Source organism: Rhagoletis pomonella, unplaced genomic scaffold, assembly GCF_013731165.1.
Source record: "Rhagoletis pomonella isolate Grant_MI unplaced genomic scaffold, Rhpom_1.0 Rhpom_scaffold_00006, whole genome shotgun sequence".
Taxonomy (NCBI): Eukaryota; Metazoa; Arthropoda; class Insecta; order Diptera; family Tephritidae; genus Rhagoletis; species Rhagoletis pomonella.
In genome coordinates this window covers 57,652,681-57,658,367 of record NW_023458560.1, presented here as the reverse complement: position 1 = coordinate 57,658,367, position 5,687 = coordinate 57,652,681, and the positions used below count along the sequence as shown (strand labels likewise).

At 33.5% G+C, this 5,687-nt stretch overlaps 1 protein-coding gene across 1 annotated transcript in view; it reads right to left on the bottom strand.

Moving 5' to 3' along the window:
- The window catches only part of LOC118741006 (mitochondrial carrier protein Rim2), a gene marked incomplete at its 3' end in the record, with an annotated part of 371,826 nt that overhangs the window by 58,450 nt on the left and 307,689 nt on the right, over positions 1-5,687 (bottom strand). The gene's annotated exons all lie outside the window — the stretch shown is intronic.

The window sequence follows — 5,687 nt, the reverse complement described above, 5'->3', positions numbered from 1 at the left end:
AAATGATTGAGCGGATTTGCGTCAAAGAAAAATTTCAAATTTATTTGCAAATAAACTGGAATGCATTGTAGGGAAAATTCAAAATATGTATGTACGTACACATCGCTACCTAAAGGTGAAAAATTGCCACCAAGTCCACTTTTTTTCAAAATCTAGTTTTAGATGCAGAATGACAGATAATGTGAGACTACATCGATTTTTCGTCTCTTCTGAATAATTTCAAAAAGTGGACTTGGCATTTTTTGACCTTTAGGTAACGATATACATAGGTATATTTAGATCGGAGATGGGCACCGCCTTGCCCGCGGGCAAAGCTCTTTTAAGCTTTATATATATTTTGTATTCACGCAAGCATAGTAAAAGCTCTCTCTGCCCGTCGCTGATTTAGATACATACACTGGCGGTCAAAAGTGGATGAATGGTGTTTTGTTTTTAATATTTACAACGTTTTTAAAACTAAAATTTTTGGTTCATGCTTCAACAAAAACCATATAAATCAAACTTTCAAACTTTATACAACATTTAGAAAAATTCCACAAATTTTCAATAAAATGTTGAGAATTTTAATCAGAATTTTTATAAAATTGTTGGGTATGCATTTACAAGACTTATGAAATTTTAGTAAAATAAGTGCAAGTTTCGAACGGCTAAAAAATCGCATTGATTTTTAATACTTTTTTTTGGTGAGGGCTTTTCTGTTTTTTTTTTCATATAAATGGGACAATTTAGGAAAACTGGCGTTAATTTTTTTCGCAAATGGTCTTGCGAATATTCTTAAAAGTGGGAAACGCCTTCAACGAAAAAAAATAAAAATATATAAAAATTAATGCGACTTTCTTAGTTGCTCAAAACTTGCACTTATTTTATTAAAATGGTATACGCCTTGTAACTGTACATCCAAAAATTTTGATGAAAAAGCTCAAAATTTAGATAAAAATTTGTGGGATTTTTCTAAACTCTGTACGAAGTTTGAAAGTTCGATTTATATGGTTTTTGCTAACTTTTGCAAAATTTTAGCTTGAAAAACATTGTAAATATTAAAAGGAAAACACCATTCATCCACTTTTGACCGCCAGTGTATCAAAAGAATCATCTGCGGCCTCAACTTGCTATGCAATACAGCACTTCAATTTCATATCGCTCTTTCCAAAAAATGCGCAAAAATTAAAATGTTCTACTACATAATTTGCTGTACCTTAAATAAAAAAAAACAAATAAATAAATAAACCCAATAAGCTTTTGCGTTCCTACTTTTGTTCCATGACCCACGATAACAAACGTAAATGACGTTAGACCACAATGGGTGCCCAATTGGGAATAACCATGCAGATGGCGCATGCAAAACAATTAACGTCACAGCGAGCATGTGCTGAAGCACGAAAACAATTGCACGACTCATAGGTGAATGTGGAGTGGAGGGAGGGCAACGACGTCTAATCAAAAATATTCGATTTTTTTATTGCAAGTGATAAGAAAAAACTAATTAGACAACCTACTTTTCTATTTTTATTAAGGCAAAAATAACAAACATATTCATGAAATAATTATTTTGAAGCTACTCATGTTATGTGATTTATGCTAGTGATCAGTAATGGTCCATACTTTAATACATACTTCTGTATTTGAAGTACCTCTATGGTTAACTACCCAGCCAGCAAAAAATCCGAAAACCGATCCGAAAAAGGACAAAAAAGTGGATGAAGTGGGGATTTTTGTCCGTTTACTGATTCCATTTCCCACTAAAGTGTGCGGCAGAAACGTATGTACAGACAACAGTATGTGAAACGGATACGTTTTCGGCTGTTTTTTCTGAAATTTGTCTGATTGAATTTTTCGTTCAATACGCTTTCCTTCTGCACTTCGCAGGTACTTTTTCATGGTTCAAAAGAAATAAAATAAAATTAGGAAGCGCCTGACGGAATTCGAGCCCGGCACCTTCTGGAAGCTAACAAATAGCGGCACACTCCTCTGCACGCCGCTCAGTCACTGCCAACTACACATGCATGCTTCCAAATGTTTAGCTTGAGCAAATAAAATACAATTATTGCTTTTAAATGACATCATCTTTTTTGAACGTTTCGAACGTTTTCCGGATACTAAAATTGATAATAACTGTAGGAGTTTTATCTATTCGTTTTCGGATACCGAAAATTGAACTAAACTGCACTGTCGGCAAAATTTACGTTTCTTTGCTAGCTGGGTAATATCCATATACTTATGCAAGCTATAATTTCTGAATGATAAGCTTTTCAAACACAAAAAAATTGTTTTCTCATCTTCAGGAGATTGACTCTACCTAATATAAAAATCTTCTGGATTTTTAGTTTACTTTTTTTTTTACACAAAAAGGGTTAATCCTCTCGTTTGGTACCCAAACAAAAATACTTCATTTAAATTGTGGCAACCCTCTTCAAAAATATTTTCGAATTGAAGCAGGTGATAGTAATTTTCTGATATGTTGGGTGCCATTAACATCGTTATATACTCAATGACGGTCTTACTTAGGATAGTTATTGCGGTTTTCTTTTCAGGTGCTTGTGGAACATCGGTGGTTTATTTCCAACAGTCATTTTCAGGATATTTGGTGTGTTTTCCACCTCTAATTTTTTCATTTATTTAAATTTTTTTTTTTTTTATTGTGGCTCATTCATGTATAAAATTTTAGTTATTTTGGAACGAATTTCCGTCATCCATAATCACCTTACCACCCAGTAGGGAATGATTTTCCAACCAACCAACACCAACATCCAACATACATAAAATTTTATGTATAGCTCACCATTGTTTTTTAGTTTGCTTTCAAATTTTTTTCTGAAAAAGGTCGCAGCTTTCAAGCACCATTTTGGATTTTGCGATGACACACAAAGCATCTGAACGTATGTACGTATATGTCCTAAGCAGGGCCGGCAACGACGCCCGGGCGTAAATGAAACGACACGGCCTTTGATACTAATGGGTCTTCGCGAGAGTTTCTAAAAATTGACACTTTGACCTCGTTTTTTCTCAAAATCTGGAGCTGATGGAAACTTTATAGGTACTCGTGGATTCGTAATCAGCATAAAATAGTCTATCAAAAACAGCTTTAACATTTGTCGCAACTAATTTTTTCCTCATTTTTGTTGCTTTGTGTAATCAATTACGGAAATAGTCGAAATACAAAAATTTCTAATTCTTACTACATACATATAATCAAAATTTTGAGATATCAATTACAAGTTTACTTTGCTATGGCTTGAGTAAATTTTTCGATGGTTTTGGAGAAGTCAATCTGAGTAGCAATCTAGTTTTCAATAGATAAGACAGCTAAAGCATTTAATCTTTCTTGGGACATAGTAGATCTTAGGTACGTTTTGACGCACTGCGATTTCGAAAAACTTCGCTCCCTGCTGATAACAGTCCCTAGCAAAGTCAACAAAATCCTGAGGTAAATCCTCTTTTCAACTCTTCATAAAGCTCCAATCCATATATGTCCGCATTCTCTTCAGTTGTGAGAGCGGTGCTCAATTCCCAACATTTTGAAAATAAAATTAAAAAAGTGTCATTGATTTTTATGATTTTTCCAACTACTCGAACTCTTCCTTGACAGCAGTCAGGGCAGTGCCAACTAGAACAACGAAAAACTCAGTTCTAAATTGATCTTCTGGTGTGAAAATCGCAGACTCATATTGAACTTAGTGATCGAACATCAATCTACTTATTTCTTCTTTTGCGAGAGGTGTATAGAAATTCAGCGCAATTTCCTGCAGCTGCAGCGATGTCCATGGTTGTACTCCGCATTGTTTTACTCACGAGATTGAGAATGGGATGTCATAGGGAGATGAGAAACTCAAATCACGTCATTTTGTCAGCAAGATATTTCAAACCAGAGGAAAATAAAATCTCCATTAGAACTTCCTGAATTTCTTTTGCCTTATATTTGGAGTTTAACCATAGCCAATATGTTTTTCCAACGAGTTGTGCATAATGGTTTGACGGTGAGATTTTGGGCATGATTTTTTAAAATGGTCCATCTCTGGGTAAATGCTCGAAATATAAAGTAGATGCGATGGAGTACACCAAAAAGTGTGATGCATATTCTGGATGAAAAGGGCAGCATCGCCCTTCACCAAATTTAAGGAATCAAATTAATAAGCATAATTTTCGTGTAGTTTGATAAAAAGTGGAATAATATTCGAAATACAAGTGGCCTATACAGAACACGAAAATAAAATCCGAGTAACAAAAAAAAAATTAAAATTTTCTCGACCAGTCTTATTATCAAATTAGACTCTGTCTCATGCAAATGCTGCGCAATAAATAACTAAATTAATAAAAATTTGCAGGGTGACAATATTTATTAGAGAAATTACGGTAGCAGAATTAAATTATTGCACAAACTTGACACCGTATATGACTTATCGCCATAAATAAAACATTTCAAGTGCATAAAAAGTGTTCGGTGATATCAGCGCCACTTTATAACCAACGCAAACAGTTTTGCTGTAAAACTGAAAGATTGTCCAAAGCAATTGGCAATAGCATTAAAACATTTGTAGTATTGAATGTTTTTCTACGAACGAAAAGAATAATAAAAAAAAGAATAAATAAATGCTAAACTAGAAAGTTGCGCTATCCAAAGTAATTAGCGTTAATGGCAAAGTGCAATCATAATAACGGAAATCAAATGCGCTTTATTTGAGTTGAGAAAAGCGGTGCTTATACGTAAAGCATACAGTTTAGTAGCTGTCATAGGATATACGATATTATTCTTAAGATGCAAGTAAACAGACGTAAGTCAGTTGCATTTTGTGAAAAATTTTCGCAGTCGAGCAATTCAATTAATGAAAGTGAAAATGTCTTCAGATACGAAATCAATAAAAGAATTCGATATTAATAAAATATATAAATGTTAATATCCAGAAAAAGGTGAATGTGACATGTGATGTGATAAATCAATCGAGCTGCACGTTTTGCTGTCAATGACTTTAGGGGCTGTAGGCAAAAAAACAAAAGGTGAAAGGCTAACAGTATGTGTATTTAAATAGTAGATATGTAGGGGCTTAGTGGGCGTGAATGTTCGTCTGACGAGTGACCTATTAAAAGGCGAGCAAATATTTAAAAGCTACAGACATACATACATACAAATATAGAAGCCGTTGGAAAAACGTGATAGCCATGTTGAGCGCGCTTAAGAATGCAAAAACAATTTAAAAGCTGTTTTAAGTCAATAATATCGCTCATTTTCTGACAATTGACAGTTACCATTAAGCAAACATGTCTGCATTCTTAACTAAAAAAGAAAATATTCTTTTTGGACTACGACGTTCTTTCAGAAAACGGGAAATATTTTTTACCTATTTACGTTTCATGCTTTCCTTAGTCGATACACTTGTTGCGTGAGCGTTCTTCAACCTACTAAGATATATTCACGCACTACATACATACATATACAGTCAGCGTTTTTGACATTTTGACGATTTTCTTTATTTATATTTTCCATACCAATTTTTTTTTGTTTTAATATAGTTCATTATGCGACAAAAACCAGCAAAATAATTTTCTCCATAGAACTCGGGGAAAATTCAAGAAATACCAACAAATTTTCATCAAAATTTTCAAATTCTCAATTCTATTTCTTAGAAAAAAGTTTGGTGCGTGTTTCAAGTCTATAAAAATTAACGTTGATTTTTGACAATTTTTTTTTTTTT